General features: G+C 41.9%; 1 protein-coding gene across 1 annotated transcript in view; it reads left to right on the plus strand.

The window, feature by feature from the left end:
* Positions 1–9712: 9712 nt before the first annotated feature.
* Positions 9713–21303, plus strand: part of LYPD6 (LY6/PLAUR domain containing 6) — a 142890-nt gene continuing 131299 nt past the window's right edge. Inside the window, exon 1 of the mRNA XM_055262096.2 lies at positions 9713–9878. The gene's annotated coding sequence lies outside the window, so the exon portion shown is untranslated. The remainder of the gene's footprint in view (positions 9879–21303) is intronic.

Consider the following 21303-nt stretch of genomic DNA (forward strand, 5'->3'; position numbering starts at 1 on the left):
ATCTAAGGCACTTTCTTAAGATCTAAGAATTTGCTGAAAGCATTTTCAGCTTTGAAGTCTCCAAATGAAACTTTAAAATTTATTTTGGTTTATCCCAAAGCAACGGAAAATGTCCAGTTGTGTTTTGTAAACATGTATGTAACTCATCTTTTAGTTTACACTTCCTGGGGAGCCACCAAAGAAGGTCCTTATGGGAGTTAGGGGACCCTTACCCTCAGGAACAGTTGGTCTATACTTTGGAAGGTCTAGTCTAAATTTAAAAGGTGTTACTGTACATACAGGAATAATTGACTCTGATTATACCGGAGAGATTCAATTAGTTACTAGTTCCTCGACTCCTTGCTGCCTCCCCAGGAAAAAGAATTGCTCAGTTGTTGCTGTTACCTTACGTAAAACTAGGAAGCAGCACAGTGAAAAGAACCGGAGGCTTTGGTAATACTAATCCAGCATGAAAGGCTGTGTATTGGGTTAATCAAGTGTCTGACAAAAGACCTATTTGCACAGTAACTATTCAGGGAAAAGATTTTGAAGGAGTGGTAGATACTGCAGCTGATGTCTCTATTATTGCTGTAAATCAATGGCCCTGGCACTGGCCTAAGCAAAAGGCATCCATTGGTATTGTTGGAGTAAGAGCTGCCTCGGAAGTTTTTTTTTTTTTTTGAGACGGAGTCTCGCTCTGTCGCCCAGGCTGGAGTGCAGTGGCGCAATCTCGGCTCACTGCAAGCTCCGCTTCCCGGGTTCACGCCATTCTCCTGCCTCAGCCTCTCCGAGTAGCTGGGACTACAGGCGCCCGCCACCACGCCCAGCTAATTTGTGTGTGTGTGTGTTTTTAGTAGAGACAGGGTTTCACCATCGTCTCAATCTCCTGCCTCGTGATCCGCCCGCCTCGGCCTCCCAAAGTGCTGGGAGGAAGTTTTTCAAAGTTCTTTGACTTTACCATGTCAAGGGCTAGGTGGTCAGGAAGGGACAATTCAGCCTATCATTACACCTATTCGTGTCCATTTATGGGGTAGAGACTCATTGTAACAATGGGATGCTGAAATATCTATCCCTACGGATCAATATAGTAACCACAGTAGACAAACGATGAATAATATGGGATATCGCCTGGGAAAAGGACTAGGAAAGGATAAAAATGGCCAATCAGAACTTTAGAATTAAAAGGGCAAATAGACTGGACCGGATTGGGGTGTTGTGTTTAGGAGCGGCCATGGGCGAGCCCCCGGCTCCCATTCCTCTTGTCTGGCTGACAGCCAAACCGGTGTGGGTGGAGCAATGGTCACTGAAACAGGAAAAACTGGAGGCTTTAAAAGAACTGGTACAGGAACAATTGCAAAAGGGACATATAGAGCCTACTTTCCCCCCTTGGAATTCTCCTGTATTTGTCATTAAGAAAAAATCAGGGAAATGGAAAATGTTAACAGATTTAAGGGCTGTTAATGCTGTGATTCAACCCATGGGCACACTACAACCAGGGCTGCCCTACCCAACAATGATCCCAAAATACTGGCCTCTCATAATGATAGAGCTAAAGGATTGCTTTTTTACCATTCCTTTACCTGCCCAAGATTATGAAAAATTTGCTTTTACTGTTCCCACCATAAATAATAAAGAACCAGCAGACAGATACCATTGGAAAGTACTACCACAAGGCATGCTAAATAGTCTATTTGTCAAACTTATGTCGGGAAAGCTATTAAGCCAGTTAGAGAACAGTTTAAACAATGTATCATCCATTCCATGGATGATATTCTGTGTGCAGCTGAAACTAGGGAAGAACTGATGTTGTGCTACAAACAGAAAAGGCTGTAAATGCAGCAGAGTTAATCACAGCCCCCAATAAAATCCAAACTTCTACTCCCTTTCAATAAAGCCATGGCTACATTTTTTCAACAATGGAATATTACCCATACTATGGATATTCCATATAACTCACAAGGACAAGCAATAGTGGAAAGAGCTAATCATACTTTAAAAACTCAAATACAAAAAGCAAAAGGGAGGGGACCAGGAATATAAGACACCGCAAATACAATTGCATTTAACTTTATTAACATTAATTTTTTTTAATTTACAAAAAGATCAACCCATGACTGCAGCTGAACAACACTTGACAGGGCAAAAGGAAAATAAAAAGGCTGGACAAGATATATGGTGGAGGGGTGCACAAACGGCTAGGAAAAAGGAAAGATAATTTTATGGGGAAGAGGATTGCTTGTGTCTCTCCAGGTGACAATCAAGTGCCTGTGTGGGTGCCCACCAAACATCTGAAGATCTATCATGAGCCACAGCATCTAGTGGACCCACCTGTACAGTGCAAATTGAAGGTTGGAGGACTGCTTTTAAGCCTCGATTTGCTTTCTCTGTGCCTTCTGTTAGAAGGGGCCTGCTTCTTGTTATCAATGGTAAGTTTTACCCTGCGGTAATTAACCAAAGAGGCAGAAGCTGAGTTAAAAATGCTTTAGCAGTGGCATGCCTCCTGGCTGCAGCCACAAAAGTTTTTGCTTCTGTTTCAGTAGATTTACTAATGTGGGGGTGAGGGTATGCTTGTGTGTTTGCAGGAGATAAACCGTGTAGGTGCCCTCAAGATGCGTACGACCATGGAACAGGAAACTGGAAGGACCCATGGATCCCAACCGTGAACCGGGTTCCCCCAGTACGAGCCATGCTGAGAAACTGCTGGAGCGCCAAGGTTTTACCTATAGTTGCTTAACGGACCAATGCTTTCTGATTGAACTCCTCTCTACCCTGAATATAAGAGACCCTAATAGGTAGGCAGGAGTATCATCGCCCTTATTCAGCATGAAGAAGTTACAGAAGATGGACGTTCATCCTTCTGCAACCCCTAGGATTTTTTTTTTTTTTTTTTTGAGACGGATTCTTGCTCTGTCGCCCAGGCTGGAGTGCAGTGGCGCGATCTCGGCTCACTGCAAGCTCCGCCTCCCGGGTTCACGCCATTCTCCTGCCTCAGCCTCTCTGAGTAGCTGGGACTACAGGCGCCCGCCACCACGCCCGGCTAATTTTTTTGTATTTTTAGTAGAGACGGGGTTTCACCGTGGTCTCGATCTCCTGACCTCGTGATCCGCCCGCCTCGGCCTCCCAAAGTGCTGGGATTACAAGCGTGAGCCACCGCGCCCGGCCTACAACCCCTAGGATTAAGAGTCCTCTTGTAAAAGGGAAAGGGGAGATACGTGGGAAGCATTCAAACCAGAGCAACTCCGTTTTGAATAAGGGCTAAGAAAAATGAAGCTGGATCACCAACCAGCAATTAAGGGCTGGACAGCCTGCAATTGCCTTGCTCAATTAATTTAAAAAAGAGGCCACCTTATGCTAATAATACTGATAGCTGTGGTGGTTTTTACAAAAAAAGAGAAGCCGGGGGGGGGGCTTGTTGGGAGAAAAACTGAGTGTTGGGAGAGATGCTGAGGCAGGGCTTGCATGTCTGCTAGACGTGCTGGCTCCTTGCTTCTAGCACTCCCATTATCTCAAGCAGCCATGTTTTTCATTCACTTGATACACTGTTTCCTTTCTACCCCCACATCCTCACCACCTGTTTGAGCACCAATAAATAGCCTGGGCTCCCAGAGCTCCAGGGCCTTCACAGCCTCCACATTCGTGATGGCCCCCTGGTCCCACTTTCTCTCTCAAACTCTTTTTCTCATTCCTTTGACTGTACTGGACTTTGTCACCCTCACCACCTGGTGTTGGGTCTGATCACCCCAACAATGACTCCCTGCTCTATGAGCTGCAGAATTGATGTTGTGTTATCAGGCAAGGAAACACATGAATCTCCTTGTACATTTTCATCAGAGCTCTGAGATGACTAGGTGAATTGTCAGTGAGTAGTAGTATTTTTGAAATAATTTTTTTTTTTCTGAGCAGTAGGTCTCAACAGTGGGCTTACAATATTCAGCAAACCATGCTGTAAACAGATGTGCTGTCTATAGAGCATATAAAGAGCATAGAGTAGATTCAGTATAATTCTGAAGGGCCATAGGATTTTTGGAATGCTAAGTGGGGTGGCTTCACTAGCTGCATCAGCCCCTAACGAGAGTCGGCCTGTTTTGTGAAGCTTTAAAGTCAGGCATTGACTTCTCTCTAGCTATGAAATTACTAGATGGCATCTTATTCCCATGGAAGGCTGCTTTATCTATATTGAAAATCTGTTGTTTAGTGTAGCCACTTTCATCAATGATCTTAGACATTCTGGATAACTCGCTACAGCTTCTCCAACAGCACTTGCTGTTCACCTTGTGCTTTCATGTTAGGGGCATGGCTTCTTTCCTTCAACTTCCCAAACCAACCTCTATTAGCTTCCAATTTTTTCTTTTCCTGCAGCTTCTTCACCTCTCTCGGCCTTCATAGAAGTGAAGAGAGTTAGGGTCTTGCTCTGGATTAGGCTTCTGCTTAGGGGAATGTTTTAGCTATCTTTAATCTGAACCACTGAAACTTTCTCCATATCAGCAACAAGACTGTTTTGCTTTCTTACCATTCTTGTATTCACTGGAGTAGCATTTTTAATTTCCTTCAAGGACTTTTCCTTTACATTTACAATCTGGCTAACTGGTACAAGAGGCCTAGCTTTGGCCTATCTCAGCTTTTGACACCTCTTCACTAACCTTAATCGTTTTTAGCTTTTGATTTAAAGTGGGAAACATACAACTTTTCCATTCACTGGAACACTTAGAGGGAATTTGAGGGTTATTAATGGCCTATTTTCAATACTGTTACACCTCAGGAAATGGGGAGGCTGGAGGAAAGAGAGTTGGAGAATGGCTTGTTGGTATAACAGTCAGAACACACACATTTATCGATTAAGTTTGCTGTCTTATTTGGACACGGTCCATGCCCCCCCCCACCAAACAATTAGAATAGTTAACAACAAAGATCACTGATCACAGGTCACCATAATGAATATAATAATAATGAAAAAGCTTGAAATATTGTGAGAATTACTAAAATGTGACACAGACACAAAGTGAGCACGTTTTTGGGAAAACGGCACTGATAGATTTATTCAATGCAGGGTTACTTCAAACCTTCAATTTGTAAAAAAAAAAAAAAAATGCACTATCTTTGAAATGCAATGAAGTAAAGTGAAATTAAACAATATATGTCTGTATGTAGGAGTAGGATTATTGGGTTATATGGTTAGGTGTATATTGAACTTTATAATAAGGCGGCAAAACTATTTTTAGTGCGGACATACCATTTTGCACCCTCACCAGTGTGGTATGAGAGTTTCAGTTGCTCTGCAGCCTCATCAACACTTGATATTGTCAGGTTTTTTTTTTTTTCATTCTAATAAGTGTCTAGAAGTTATCATTGCAGTTTTAATTAGCATTTCACTAAAGACTAATGATATTGAGCATCATTTCATGTGCTATTTGTCACCGATATATCTTCTTCAGTAAGTGTCTGTTCAAATCTTTTGGCCACTTAAAAAAATTAGCTTGTTTTCTTATTGTTGAGTTTGAGAGTTCTTTGTATGTATTAGCTGTAAGTCCTGTGTCAGGTGTATGATTTGCAACTATTTTCTCCCAGTCTATGCTGGTCTTTTCATTCTCATAACTGCGTTGTTTGCAGAGAAAATGTTTTAACTTTTAGAAAGTCCAATTGATTTACTTTTCGTTATGTATTGTGATTTTGGCTTTGCATTTTCAACCTTCAATTTTTATATATTAAAAGTAAAATTTCTAAAAAAGAATTCCTCCTAGCAATAGCAGGTTATCTACATGTATGTAAATAATAATTATCTATATCTCCTAAATGTGAAATTAAATAAGACATTAGACAATTTGTGCAGAAAAAACAAGAGTTAAGAAAGATGAGACAAGGATCTAATAATTTTTAAAGCAGAACTAACGTCTTTTCAATTTTGGATAATAGTTGCATGTAAACACATGAAATAAAATGCCTCATGAGGTATCAAATACCCATTCATTTATTTACCCATTCCTTTTAGAATATTTACTGAGCACCCACTATAAACCAGGCACTGTGTTCTACGTGGGGGTATATAGATTCATATGATGGGACAAAGAACTTGCAATAAATAGATCAACGGATAACACAATGTGGTAAGAAGTGTGATTGACACATATTCAAAATGAACCAGGTTTCTTTTTTTACATGTAGTAGTGTCATCATGCCTGTCTCTATGAAATTGTTCATGTGACTATTTGATCTAAAGTCTTTTTCTCCTACTTGGGTAATGGGTGCACTAAAATCTGACTTCACCACTGTACAATTCACCCATGCCAAAAACCACTTGTACTTCCAGAGCTGTTGAAATTAAAATACACATTAATTTAAAAAATCAGAAAGGGCTGCTTTTAAAATAACCAATAAACAAGGCTGGGCATGGTGGCTCATGCCTGTAATCCTAGCACTTTGGGGGCCAGGATTGGCAGATTACCTGAGGTCAGGAGTTCAAAACCAGCCTGGCCAAAATAGTGAAACTCCCTCTACTAAAAATACAAAAATTAGCTGGGCATCAACAACTCAGGAGGCTGAGACATGAGAATCGCTGGAACTTGAGAGGCAGAGGTTGCAGTGAGCCAAGATCGTGCCACTGCACTCCAGCCTGGGCGACAGAGCGAGGCTCTGTCTCAAAAACAAAAAACAATAAAAAATAGATCTGTAGTGAGAGCTGGGCAGGTTGGGAAGGTGCAGGGTGAGACCAACTATGGTAAATGTGAGCTGGCCAACTCAGCAGGAGTGAAACAGAGGATGGCACTCTGCGGTGTTGGGCAGGGGTGAGAAGGAGAGGGCTTAAAATAAAAAAATTAAGTACGTCTCTTTCTTCGTGCACTCCAAGAGTGCAAATACAATATATGTTTTCTTCATCGTGTCACTTCGCTTCAGCCTGGGTGATAGAGTGAGACTCTGTCCAAAAAACAAAAAAAAAAGCTTGCTGCTGATGTACAGAAGGCGTTGCTTAATTCTGCCCCTGGCGGTTTCGAAGACTTGATTTTTATTTTTATTTTTTATTTAATTTTTTTTTTTTTGAGACGGAGTCTCGCTCTGTCGCCCAGGCTGGAGTGCAGTGGCGCGATCTCGGCTCACTGCAAGCTCCGCCTCCCGGGTTCACACCATTCTCCTGCCTCAGCCTCTCCGAGTAGCTGGGACTACAGGCGCCTGCCACCACGCCCGGCTAATTTTTTGTATTTTTAGTAGAGACGGGGTTTCACTGTGGTCTCGATCTCCTGACCTCATGATCCGCCCGCCTCGGCCTCCCAAAGTGCTGGGATTACAAGCGTGAGCCACCGCGCCCGGCGAAGACTTGATTTTTAAAAAGGTGGTATTTGAAGTGAATCTTGAAGCAAAGATAGGAACTTGCTGTTGGGGCAGGAGAGTTGAGAAGGAAGAGAAGGACAGCATTCTAGCACCGTGAAATCTTAGACACGGGTGTGTGAAGGTCCATGGACAGACAGTGGTATATGGAGCAGAACCATCCTGCCCGCGGAAGTTTGAGGACAGAAGATGAGACCAACGTGGAAGGCTGGGAACAGACTGGGAAGGAAACGCCTTGCCAACCAGGCTCCATTTGAACTTCCCTACAGTGGGATTGGGGGACTGAAGAATTTTAAGCTTGAAAGTGACATGATTACATTAGTGATTCTCAAATAGGACTGCATGTGGTCGACTGGAAAGCAGAGCAGTGACAGCCTGTTGCTGAAGCGCTGGTAAGGCATGATGAGGTCTGGCAGTGAAATAGAGATGCTGGGAGGGATGGATCTGCAAGTCATCCTAGGAGACAGAAATACAGCACTGGGCGATTGATAAGATGTGAAGGGAAAAGCAGAAGTAAGATTTAACATTTTCGCTTTTCTGATGCCTGAGGAGTGTTGTATGTTGGTAGTCAACATATTTTTTTAATTTTTTGTTAATATTAATGTTCTTTGGAAAATACGTAAAGTATAAAGAACAAGAAAACCATCCATTACCCCAACACGCAGAGATAACCACGGCAGACATTTCATATGCATATCTTTCTAGCCTTCTTTGAAAATATATTTCTGAAAAGAGATCCTAAAGGTTCCATCTCTACCAGGAACTCGGCTCTCATAAATTGCATTAATACGTTGAACTTCACTTTGAACTCAAATATGAATATTTTCACTAAACTATGCACTGATTTTTTTTTTTAATAAAGTGAGTAAGTACATGGACCGGAACTGCCAACTGGAAACTAAATGAGTGTCAGCAGTGACATCCGGGACATGCCCTCATTAGTAGATGCTAACCCGCAGAGGTAACCTGCCTAGACACGGAGGGACATTTCCAAGTTCAGGTAGATTAATTCATATTCAGTTCATTCACCCGGCTGAGCCCTGCAGGAAGTCAGCGCGGCAGCGATCTCCACCTTGAGGGGGCGCTAATTATTTTTTGCTTACTTGAACCCTGAGCTTGGGCAAGCCCGTGCACATATACTAAGAGAAAAACTTTCTGAGGTCTAGCAGCTGTCAATAAAAAATAGGTTATCCTAGGTCCTTCCAAATGGACTGGGGAAGGAAGTTTAATTAAAAAAAAAAAAAAAGAATGTTTTTATGTTGAGATGGATGGATTATTGGGAAGGCAGGGTGATTCCGGAGAGGCCTGAAAAAATGCTCCAGGGGTAGAAAATCCAAGGAGAAGGTGGAGGGGTCTCAAAGATGGACAAATAGCCACAGGGCGGGCCGCCCTTAGGAAGGTAGCCTTGCAGGCCAAGTTCAGGGCGGAGGTGGGGAGGCTGGTTCCGAGTTTCCAGGCATACCAGTGGAGTCCTTCCTCCAGGCCTTCCCGGGGACCTTCCCTGGTCACCCCGGCTCCCCGCCGGCCCCCCGCGCTGCCCAGAGGAGAGTAGGACTATGACCCACTTCCACTCTAAGGCTCTAGATCGAACCGTCCGGGGGGGGTCAAACACGATTTACAACAAGGAAGAGAAAAACCAATACGTCCCAAGAGGGCTGCAGGGGCTTTACCTGGAGAAAGGGTTGGACAGAGGGTGGCAGTATTATGCCCTGGACTTTTTTGCATCAAAACCCATAACCGGATTCCCACTTCCTAAGACCTGCCTTCCTGGCTCTTCCCACCGCCTCCATGCTCCGCCCCGCAGCCTGGGTCTTTTACTGCAAACGTCAAGTGGTCTCCGCCTGCCCTGGGTTCGGAGCTTCACTCGCTCTTGAGCTCTGCGGTCCGGCGGATTTCTTGGGGCCCAGGGGATGGCGGGGAGTGAGAATTGGCCAGGGTCATTTCACACTGCCGGGCCCCCAGCCACGCACGCAGCTGCTGGCCCGGCTGAGGCTGGCGGCGAGGGAGAGGCGCAGGGGGTCGCGCACAGGAAGGCATCGGTGCACCCTGAGCAAACACTGCCCGCTTCCAACGCTCACGGGGAACAGGCTTCCCGGGAAGGTCCCAAATCTCTCCAGTTCCGCTCACCCTGCGGGTGGGAGGGCGGCGCCCTGGAGCACGGCGCCCGGGTGCCCCACCTGCGCGGGGCGATCGGCTCTCGCTGGCCGGAGTTTGCAGACTTAGCGCTCAGGCAGATTCTCCCGGAGTTGGGTCGCGCGCACCGGGCCAATGAGCGCGCCCCGGGGAGGGCTCCGCTCCCCCCGCGCGTGCTGATTGGTTCCGCGGCCCTCGAGGCCGGGCCGGCCGCGACTGCGGGCGGCGGCCAGTGCCCGGCGCGAGTGGGAGTGGCTCGCGCGCCCCCAGCCGCCCCCCGCCTCTTCCCGCTGCGCTCCCTCGCTCCCTCCTCCGCGCTCCCTCCCTGAGCTCCCGGGCTCCGGCAGCGCGCTGGCGGGGCTCCGCATTGCACACTCTGGGGGCGCCGCAGTGTTCGTGGGATGGGGCAGCGAGCTGCAGCTGGCGGCCGGAATCCGCGCGCAGCCCGGGTGAGTAGAGGCGGGCTTCCCGGGAGAGCACAAAAGAACAGCGGGTTGGTGCCAGCGGCCCCGGCTGAGGCGGGGCCTGGCGAAGCCAGGGAGTGCGCTGAGTCGCTGGAACTACCCGATGCTAGGGCAACCCCCTGGGGCCAGAGGAACTGGGGTCCCGGCCTCCGGCGTTTTTTTGCCCCAAGTGGGCAGAGAGTCCCGCGCGCAGCCTGGACGGGTCCAGGGGGGCGTGTGTACTCGTGTGTGTTGGGCTGGCGCGCGGGGGGTGGGATGGAAAGGTCAGGAGCTGCCGAGTTCAAGGCTGGAGGAACCTTTCCCAGGAGTAATTCAGCATCTTCTCACTGCCCAGCATGCGTCCACCAGGAACTCCAGCCGGAGGGAGTTCCCGGGTGGCGGACTGGCAGCACCCCACATGTTGCTGCGGGGCGGGGGGCGGTGGCTGTGGCCGGGCTGCGCCCACCCGGAGCCTCTGAGGGAGGTGCAGTGTGCTGGGGGTACCTCCCCGCCGCTGCAAGACCACGCTAGGCCATTCAGCCATCCACCCACAGAGTTGGGATTTGGCCTGGGCTTGACTTGGCGACCTGTTTTTCTCTCTGGTAACAGCAGTTCGGTTGATTCACATTTGGCTAAGCGTTCAGTTACAACCTAAAGCTCGCTGACGGTCTGACTCGCTCTGACCCCCACCATATCCTCACTATCTCTGCCGTCGCCCTCCTCCAGTCCCCTCTCCCGCTCCAGTATCTGCCCTGCTCCTCATTGCGGGGCTCAAAACTTGGTGTTTGATCATGATTGCCTTCGGTGTGGTCCTTGGCATTTTCAAGTGTCACAATCACATCCCGTTTCCTAGAGGACTCCAAAGACTTGTTATAATGGGATGGGGGGAGAGAATGGGGGGGGATGGAAGAGGGTCTTTGGTAGTCACTTGTTGGAAGAACAGCGTTGACCTCCCACAGCATAAGACAAAAAGAATGTTAAGCTTCTTTCTGTGGTAACCTACCCAAGGTGTGACCTCCAAAATTCAATTTTCTTTCTGGGAGGCAAGGGAGTTTAGATTCTCCAGGGGGAAGCTTATTTCTTGTTAAATTGACTTGCGGTGACATACACTCTGTTCTGCTCTGCTCTGGCCAGCCATTGCAGATGCCATGATATTATTAGAGCAATTCCCTTAAAGCCATTACATTTTCTTTCGAGTGAGAGGAACTCGAGCTAGCTGTTTAAAATTTTGGATCTGCACCTTATTTCTCTAGAAGACATTAATGGTTACTGTATATGCGCTCACGTGTACCAAGTTTGCAAAAGGTATTTGTGCAATCGCCCATGAAATGGCTTAATGCACATTTATGTTAAACCCATTTAAATGTAAAACATCTGTTTTCAATTTTAGTTTTCACCTCGACCAAAGGCACCAGACTGAAACAGGACTTAAAAGAGTCTTCCTTGTTTAAATAGAGGTTTATAGAACTCGAGTCCTGAGAGCACACAGTAAGCTTTCTGAGCTTGTAGGCACAAAAAGCTTGTTAAAAATTGTGAATTGGTTCCTTGGGTTAAAAATAATGGAAATGCTTCCAGACCAATTAAGACAGACAATTGATGAAGCTACACTCTGAAGCTGTTGACAGTCTTTGTAAGGTGAATGTTTATAGTACATAATGCATAAATGGGGCTGATTCTAGGCAAATAATATCAAGTAAAAAACCATACCATGTGTTGTATCATACTGGATAGTTTATATGGCACATTGAAATCTACTATTAAAGTGTCTGAGGAAATCGTATCTTTATCATCCCCATTTCACAGATGAAACAACTGAGGCTTTCAAAGATGGACTTTTCCAAGATCAATAGCAGAGTTCAAAGTCAAGTGTTTTTCAAATTCTTTCCTCCCTCACTCCTTCCCTTCCTTCCTTCCTTTTTGGTGTTTACCTACTTCTTTGTTGTTTACCTACTTCTGATTTCTGCATCTCTTTTTACTGTTTAACCCATAGCTTGAGGGACTGTTATGAATCATCCCCAAAAGGCTTTGCTGTCTGCTAAATATCATTTAGCTCCCACTAAGGTGAGGGCTGATAAAGATTTAAGGTGAAAACTAGGAATAGTTTTAAAGAGCTACCCTTTTCAAAGAGATAGGTTATTTTTGCTAATGAGTTGTTAAAGGTACATATAATCAAAACCTTGAAGGACGATGTCCTAATGGTAAATGTTTCAGAAAAACCAAGTAACAGTAGGAGAGATGTGTGAGAAATATGTAAGTCTCCTATTTTACAAACACACTCCTTATAAGCTCTGAAGACGATTAACAATAGAAACAATAAATGAATATCTCATTAGTGCGATTCTTATTTTAAAAAGAATTGACAAAATAGATGACTTAAATAAAATCAGAACTACTCTGGAAACACAGAAAGCACCCACTTATCAGAAGTCCTGAAATCCTCACTGACTAGTGTGCAAATGTAGCAGAAGACATTGGTTAAAGAGAAATCATATTTTTACTTTCAAAGCTAGCAATAAGAAGTGTACAGATATCTGCCTATCTGATTATTTTTTAAGGGCTCATCATTTGCGAATCTTTTCTTGGAAAATGATTGCTTACAATATTTACTTGTGTCACTGCATATTGTTTATAAATGAGATTAATTTCATTTGCAATAATGTGGTTAAGTGTTGAGCTTACTAGTAATAAGTCTTGGTTAAGTATGTGGGCTTTGGATTCAAGTCTTGTCTTCACATATACTGTGGGACTTCAAAAAATGATTGAACTTCTCTGTGCTTTAGTTTTCTTATGTGTAAATCATGAGTAATGCACCCACCTCATGCAGTTTTTAAAATTTATTCATGCAGCAAATATTTAGTGATTGCCTATTATGTACCAGCTCTGCTCTAGATGCTAGGGATACATGTGCAAACTCCTTGCCAATGAAGTTTACCGTCTGGTGCCTGAAATCTAATGACACAATGCATTTAAAATGCTTGGGATGGGACCTGACACCTACCAAATGCCCCGTTATTTTTAGCTGTTGGTATCATACATTCTTTCAGGAAATGTTTAGAGTGCCTACCAGATGTAACACAGATTGCAGCATGTAATGATGAATGATATGTGTTTCAATTCAATTAAGTCTTCTAATGGAAGAGGGGACTCCAAAGAAGGACATCAAGAGTATAATCAGTCTCTAAAAGGGAATTCAATGCTGATATGTTAAGGAAGAAATGAAAAGAAATACTTAATTTACCCATAAGAAAGTGGGAAGCATATGAATTACCTTATAGGAACCCAAAAGTGATGAGAAAAACAAGTCTTGTACCCAAGCTCTGTAAAACACTAAACTCATAGGGAAAACACATAGGGAAAGTAAAGAAAAAGAAAGCTTACCTGGATACATGTAATGAAAAAGGAAAATTTGAAGGGTCAGTTTATTAAGTTGACCTTATGAAGGGCAACAGATCTCAGGCATACTAGAAATGGGGTAATCAAAAGTGAATTTGTTAAAAAAAAAAATCCTTGCAATGGATTTCCAAAACAATAATGAAAGTCCCTTAAATACTATGAAATGAGGATTGTGGAACTACTCATCTTTCATCATCCCAAACATGTACTGGGAGATAAAAAGAGATAAAACAGAGTGTAAATGAATTCTTTGCTTCTGTTTTTGCTGAGTAATATTCCTCCACCCAGGCTTTCTCAAGCAATAAACACATTGGAGGTAATAGATCAAGAAGGGGCAAGTGCTGAGGATATTCCAGACCTAATCAGCAGACTAATTACAGATAAATCACCAAGACTAGATGGCCTTCACCTAAGTATATTGAAGAAGCCTGGTGTGTACGTGACAGCAATCTGGGGGATTGACTGGTGTCCTTGGGGGCTCCAGTCAGGGGGAGGGTTTCCAGAAAGACTGGAGGCCAAGAAACCAGACCTGTGTCCCTGTGGATGATTGGGAAATGGATATTCAAAGTAAACACAGATTACAGCAAGTAACTATTTTTTTTTTTTTTTTTTTCTGAAGAAGGCGGATTGACATATTAGAGTTAAAGAAGGAAAATACAGTCACGTACCTCATAACAATGTTTGGGTCAAGAATGCACTGGTTATATTGATGGTGGTCCCATACGAGTATAGTGGAGCTGAAAAATTCCTATCACCTACTGACATCTGAGCCGTGGTGATGTCGTGGCACAACACATTACTCACCTGTGCTAATGCTTGTGTAAACACACTTACTGTGTTACCAGTCTTAGAAGAGTATAGCACGTACAATTATGTGCGGTACGTAATACTTGAGAATGATATTAAACACCTATGTTACTGATTTATGTATTTACTGTTAATGTGATTTATCATTATCTTAGAGAGTACTCCTACTTACAAATTTTTTTTAAAAAGGTGAACTGTAAACAGCCTCAGGCAGGTCCTTCAGGAGGTATTCCAGAAGAAAGCGTTGTTATCATAGGAGATGTCAGCTCCATGCATATTACTGCCCCTGGGACAAGAGGTGGAGGTGGAAGACAGTGATATTGATGATCCTGACCCTGCGTAGGCTTAGGCTAATGTGTGTGTTTATGTCCTAGTTTTTAACAAAAAAGTTTAAAACATGTTTTCATTTAATAGAAAAAAAGCTTACAGAATAAGGATTTGAAGAAAATATGTTTGTACCATGTGTTTGTGTTTTAAGCTAAGTGTTATTACAAAGGAATCAAAAAGTTAAAACATAAAAGTTTGTAAAATAAAAAAATTACAGTAAACTAAGGTTAATTTATCATTGAAGAAAGAAAAAATGTTAAAATAAATTTAGGGTAGTCTAAGTGTAATATTTATAAAACCTATAGTAGTCTACAGTAATGTCCTCAGCCTTCACTTCCACTACCCACACACTCACCTGCCACTCACTCACTCACCCAGAGCAACTTACAGTCCTGCAAGCTCCATTCATGGTAAGTGTATATGGGTGTATCTTTTTTCTTTTATACCGTATTTTTATGGTACCTTTTCTATGTTTAGATACACGCATACTTACTATTGTGTTACAGTTGCCTGTAGTATTTAGTGCAATAACATACTGCACAGGTTTGTAGCCTAGGAACAAAAGGCTATACCATATAACTTAGGTGTGTAGTAGGCTATACATCTAGGCTTGTGTAAATATACTCTGTGATGTTCACACAGTGACAAAATCACCTAATGATGGCTCTCTCAGAACATATCTCCATTGTTCAGTGATACATGACTATATGTTTGTTGCTAAGTGTTGCAGGAAATATATTTTAATGTTTCAGAAAGCCTAACCAGGTTTCCGATTCCAGTTCCCTCCTCATTCATGACCTTTTCTTATGAATGGGAAATTGGCTAAGGAAACAAGAAACAAAAAATGGAGATCAATAGGTATATCTCTGAGTGGACAAATAGCCTCTTCCAGGAAGTAGTTTGGGGATGGTCTAATTTAACACTTTTATAAATGCTTATGGGTGATATGTAGTTCTTATGGTAAGTAAAAACCAAGCTGCTAAAGTTGAACTATAGAAATAACTTAAAAGACAATCTAAATAAGAAGAAAAATAATAGAAGATTAAAGTCAAAATGGAAGATTGAAGATAAGTGTACTTGGAAAAAGCAATCCCAAGAACATTTATAGGAGATAGTTTTAAATTCTGTTCCCATCAGCAGACAACATAGCTGGCTAGTAGTCTCTCAGCTCTCTAAAAAAACATGTGTCCACCAAGTTAAAGTCAATGTTAGAAAAAGTGTAGGATGTAAAACTCTGTATTAATGTGATGCTATTTTAAAAATATATATGGCTGAATAAGTTTATATAAATAAATCCTCTCTATTTGTTCATCTGTGTGGAAAGAAATACATCAAAATATTAACAGTGACTTTCTCTAAATAATATGGGATTGGAAGTGACTTTTATTATCTTCTTTTACCTGTGTTCTCCAAATTTTCTACATTCAACACATATTCTCAGAAGACAAAACATTATGAAAATAAGATTTAGTATTATGACCTCAGGTTTCATGTAGTCTTAATAGAAAGAAAGCTCATTTGATTATTATTTCTATGTCTTCTGAAAATCTGTAGTTGAAAATTTTGCCTTTTTCTCCCCTCTGAATTCCCCATGTAAAAAGGGCAGCATGTTGAAATAACTTTTTGTGTGTGTGTGTGTGTGTTTGGTGTTAGGAAAAAATGTGGTTGAAGATGAACACCTGTGCTTTTTAATATAGAACTAGAAAATGTAAAAAGATTTCATTTTTGCCGTATCTCTTAGAATTCGAAGAACAAAGTTATAGAAGCAATGCTGATTTCTTTCTAGACTGTAAGTGCTATGAGAACAGGCACTGAATCTGTTTCTTTTCTTTCCTTTCTGACTGTGTAGTGCTTGCCTTGGCGTCTAGCAGAAGACTCTCCCAGTAAATACGTTGGAATGTTTTGAATTGAATGAAAGGATTAAAAACTCTGATAGGCGTGTAGAAATTTGAAATAAGAACAGTTTCTAGGGCCCGTTGTATCCTCTGAGGTCGTATGATTCACTCACGTTTTAGTTTGTTTCTCTGTAAGTTATCCTGGTAGTCTTTGTATTATATGACCCCTGGGCCACAAAAGTGGTTTGTGCTGGTCATCTGGGATCCTCTGGCTTATTCTCAAGTTTTGATCCGGCTCCTGCCACTTGCATCCATCTCTCATTTCAGTTTGTTTTGTGCTTTGGGGCTGGTGTTTTGTTTTTTTCCATGGCTCTGGATTTTATCTCTCTTTCAGCCTTTGGCTTGGGTTCATCATCTTTTTCTCCCACTGCGGACACCAGTGTATATAATCCCAGTTAGCTCTGGCCCCCTTTAAAAAAAAAAACTTGTATTTTAGGTTCGGGGTACATACACAGGTTTGTTATATAGGTAAATCGCATGTCACAGGGATTTGGTGTACAGATTATTTCCTCACCCAGGAAATAAGCATAGTTCTCAATAGGTAATTTTTCATTCCTCACTCTCTTCTCACCCTTTACCCTCAAGTAGACCCCAGTGTTTGTTGTTCTCTTCTTTGTGTCCATGTGTTCTCAATGTTTAGCTCCCACTTAGAAGAGCATGTGGTATTAGGTTTTCTGTTCTTGGGTTAGTTCACTTAGGATAATGGCCTCCAGCTTCATCCATGTTGCTGCAAAGTACGTGATCTCATTTTTATGGCTGCATAGTATTCCATGGTGTATATGTACCACATTTTTTAAATCCAGTTTACTGCTGATGAGCATTTAGGTTGATTCCATGTATTTGCTATTATGGATAGTGTTGCAGTGAACATACACAGTCATGTGTCTTTATGTAGAACAATTTGTATTCCTTTGGGTATATACCCAATAATGGGATTGCTGGGTCAAGTGGTAATTCTGTTTTAAGTTCTTTGAGAAATTGCCAAACTGCTTTCCACAGTGGCTGATCTAATTTACAATCCCACCAGCAGTGTAGAAAAGTTCCCTTTTCTCTGCAACCATGTCAGCTTCTTTTATTTTTTGGCTGATGCTTCTTGATAAGCTAGAATTTTTAAAGAGTGGTTTATACCACAAACTATTAAATATTAACAATTGAATATTACTGTGGTCTGAATATTGGCATACCTCCAAAATTATGTGTTGGAACATAATCCCCAATGTAATAGTATCATAGAGGTGGGGCCTGTTGGACAGAGCCCTCATGAGTGGGATTAGTGCCTTTATAAAAGAGGTTAAAAGGGGCTCCCTTGTCTCTTCTGCCATGTGAGGACACAGCAACAAGGTGCCATCCATGAGGCAGAGAATGAGCCCTCACCAGACACCACATCTGCTGGTATTGTCATCTTGGATTTCTCAGCCTTCAGAACTGTGAGCAATAAAATTCTGTTATTTGTAAATTACCCAGGCTAAGGCATTTTATTATAGCAGCCTGGTGAACTAAGACAAATATTAACACCTGATCCCCAGAAGGGAACTAGGAGTCATTGTAGATTGTTCTCCAATATTAGCTTAATAAGGCACTGTAGTCAAATTATTCAGTAATATCCCTGGTATTGTCAGAAGGAGTCTTGGCAGAAGAACAGAAAATTTTATGTTGTTTTTACATAAAATCTGGTATATATTGTTATAACATGCAACCCTTATTGTCATTTTCAAGAAAGACAGATAGGGAGGAATTGGATAAGAGCAATAACGTGGTCAAGCCAGTGCCCAGGATTTTGAGTGAGGACTTAGGGAAAGTAGCTATTTTCTGATGACAGAATGTAAAGAGAACTCTGGCTTGGAAGATAAAGGCTCAAGGGATAGGACCTTGTGTATACATTATGAAGGCCACCGCCTACTAGAGAGTCTTCTTTAACTAATCTGACTCCAAGACTAACATAGACCAACCCAAAGACTACGTATAACCAGAAGGCCATAGGGCAAGAACTCCGGCTTGCCATCAGGTGCTTCTCTTTGAGGGAGTTTTTGAAATGGTCCACGGCTCAGGTGTGAAGAGATGAGATCCATATTGGACAGGTGCTGGAGCCATCCTGGCTTAGAAGCCTCATTCCCCTAGGAGTTGATATCTCCTGTAACTCCATAGACAAAGCTTCCAGGGTCTTATAGGGGATGTGCCCAGTTTCCAGAATCATGGACCTCAGGGAAGCCCTAAGCATGATGTCCCATCAGGTAATTTTAGTTTTCAACCAGGCTACCAATTACAGTCATAGCTGTAACTTGTTACTGTGACGTTTTTATCGGGTTGCTACAATAAAACAGCTAGACAGATACCCGAAGTCAAATTCTCATGCACAGTTACAAGTAGAGTGAATTTGCATTATTTTTCACAAATTAAAAACTAGAACTAGAATACATCTGTTGATATCTGAAAATAAGGGATTTTAGACAGAAAGCAATAAGGTCAGACTATGTAATACCCCTACCTCCTGTCCTGCATTCCCACCTGCTCATCCTTATTCTCTGGACAAGAGGATGCAAAGTAAAATTAAAAATAGGTTCAAAAGTGTTTAGATGTATGCGTGAGTAATTACCACATAATGGATTGTTAGGCAAAATGAAAGTATTGGGTGTAAAATCTTCATCTTTTGCTAGAATTTTTATTTAATTCTTGTAATTCCGATTCCTGATCACCTAACCGAATGCATTCACAACAACTTTTGCAGCAGTTGTGACTTGTTCTCAGCCATAGATGTAGGAATTCGTAAACCCAGGATTGTCCTACTATTTCTGCCTTTTTTGGGAAATCATTATTGCTACTTGAACTACCAACAAAGTACATTTAAGCATTCCAGGTGATTAAATAACAATGCAGTTAGTGTGTTTTTGGAGTAGGATTTTGGGTAAACATTTTCAAAAAATATTTAATATTTTTATGACCTAAAAAAGCAGGAGAAATAAAGGTTATTTTAAACACAATTTTTAGTACCTTGTAGTGTAACATATTAGCCCAGATGTACACATTACTTAAATTTCTATGAAGATATCTAGAAATATTAGTTCTTTTATGCTGCTACAGAACTTTAGATAATATAATCCTTTACCTGCACTTATAATAACAGCATTTATTACTCTCTACTTTTACTTGCATGATTTTTCATCCACAGGACTCTACCTGCTTGTGAGAGATTATGTTAATTTTCCATTGGCAGAGAGGCAATGTAGAGGGAAGGTTGGAGGTCTGGGCTCTCCTGTGGTGTAATTCTGCCTCCACCAGTTGCTACCTGTGTGACCTTGGGCAAGTTATTTAGTTTCCTCCAGTTTTAGCGGCTACACCATTAACTAGCTGGCTGACTTTAGCCAGTAGGTCACCCACTGGGCATCATTTGCTTCAACTGTACAAATCAAAAGGCTTCACTCAATTCCCAGATGAGTAGGAACCAACATATGTTTTTTGACACTTAAAACTGCCCATTAATGCTGATCTAATAAAATTGCTTTGATTAACTGAAAGTGTGGCATAATATTGGTATATAGACTAAAATAATTAAACATTCAAGAATTCTTGTCTTCTAAGAACATGAGGCCTCTAATAAATAATTTAAAAGGTGTAGCACATCCCCCCAGAATATATTTTCTTGCTATATAGATCTTCACTGTTCTTTGACTCGCCATGTGGAATACATTTAATTTCTTAGAAAATTTTCAATCTTGGAGAAAAAAGTTCACTTTCAAGTGTTCTAAAAATATTGCCACTTAAAAATACTGACTTTAAAGAAGTAATAGCCTGTGTTTATATAGTGGCTTTTCATGGAAGATCAAAGGAATGGTATTAGAAGTACATGGTTTTTCTTTTATGTATAACTTCATAGGAGAATTTTCTTTTATTGAGTTCTTTTAATTCAGATTCCCAATCTGAATTAAAAGAACTACCTGAGTGAATTCACAAAAAGTTTTGCAGCAGTTGTGATTTGTTCTCAGTCAGGTGTGTCCTTGGTCGGGGTGTCCTTCCATCCATTATTCCACAATTGACAATGCTTCTCATCCTTCAAAGCCTAGTTCAATGCAGCCTCCCCAAAGACGCCTTTTCTCCTAATTCCCTCATCAGTGTAAATTTTGCTCTTTTACGTATACCTGTATTTTGTACTAACATATTCTTTGTTACATTCTATACATTCTCTTCTTTGTTACCTGTATTTTTAGTCTTATTTCTCACAGATGCCAGCATGAACATAATGCTTTGCATTTATTATTATTATTTATTAAAGTAAGCCCTCAGTCAATATGCTGAATAGAATAATGCCTTTCACAGAGAAAAGCTGTAAAGATCTGGGGGGAGTCACAAAGGATTGCATCTTAGACTCGTTGTGCTACTATAACAGAATACCTGAGACTGGGAAATTTATATCAAACAATTTATTTCTCAGATATCTGAGGCTGAGAAGTCCAAGATCAAAGCACTGGCTGGTGAGAGCACAGTCTCTCTGCTTCTAAGATGACACCTTGTTGCTGTGTCCTCACACAGGGAAAGACAGAAGAGCAAGTGAGTTAAGGCCATGTGAAGAAGCCTCTTCTATAAGGCCCTAATCCCATTTGCAAGGGCGGAGCCCTCATGTGTAATCACCTCTTGAAAGTCCCATCTCTTAATACTACCACATTGACCACATCTGAAATTTGGAGGGATCACAGGGAAGCCATAGCAGATTGGTTTAGATGGAAGGGATAGGTTTTGCATTATATGACAAACTGTCTCCTAATTTTGGTCCCTGGATGTCCAGGAAGAACAAATGAATACCACAAGCTATACACATTCTTCTTAGAGACTCTACTCTGCCACTGTGTCCTTATAATGAATACCTTTTAGGTATTGAGGGTATTCACAAAACAGACTCTAAGCCCTGAGTTGCCCATGACCTAGGACTTTGGAAAGTTAGTTATGATATTTTTACCCTTACCCTGGGGAAGGCACCAAACCATTCATGAAGGATATGTCCCCATGACCCAAATACT

Source organism: Symphalangus syndactylus, chromosome 22 (genome assembly GCF_028878055.3).
Source record: "Symphalangus syndactylus isolate Jambi chromosome 22, NHGRI_mSymSyn1-v2.1_pri, whole genome shotgun sequence".
Taxonomy (NCBI): Eukaryota; Metazoa; Chordata; class Mammalia; order Primates; family Hylobatidae; genus Symphalangus; species Symphalangus syndactylus.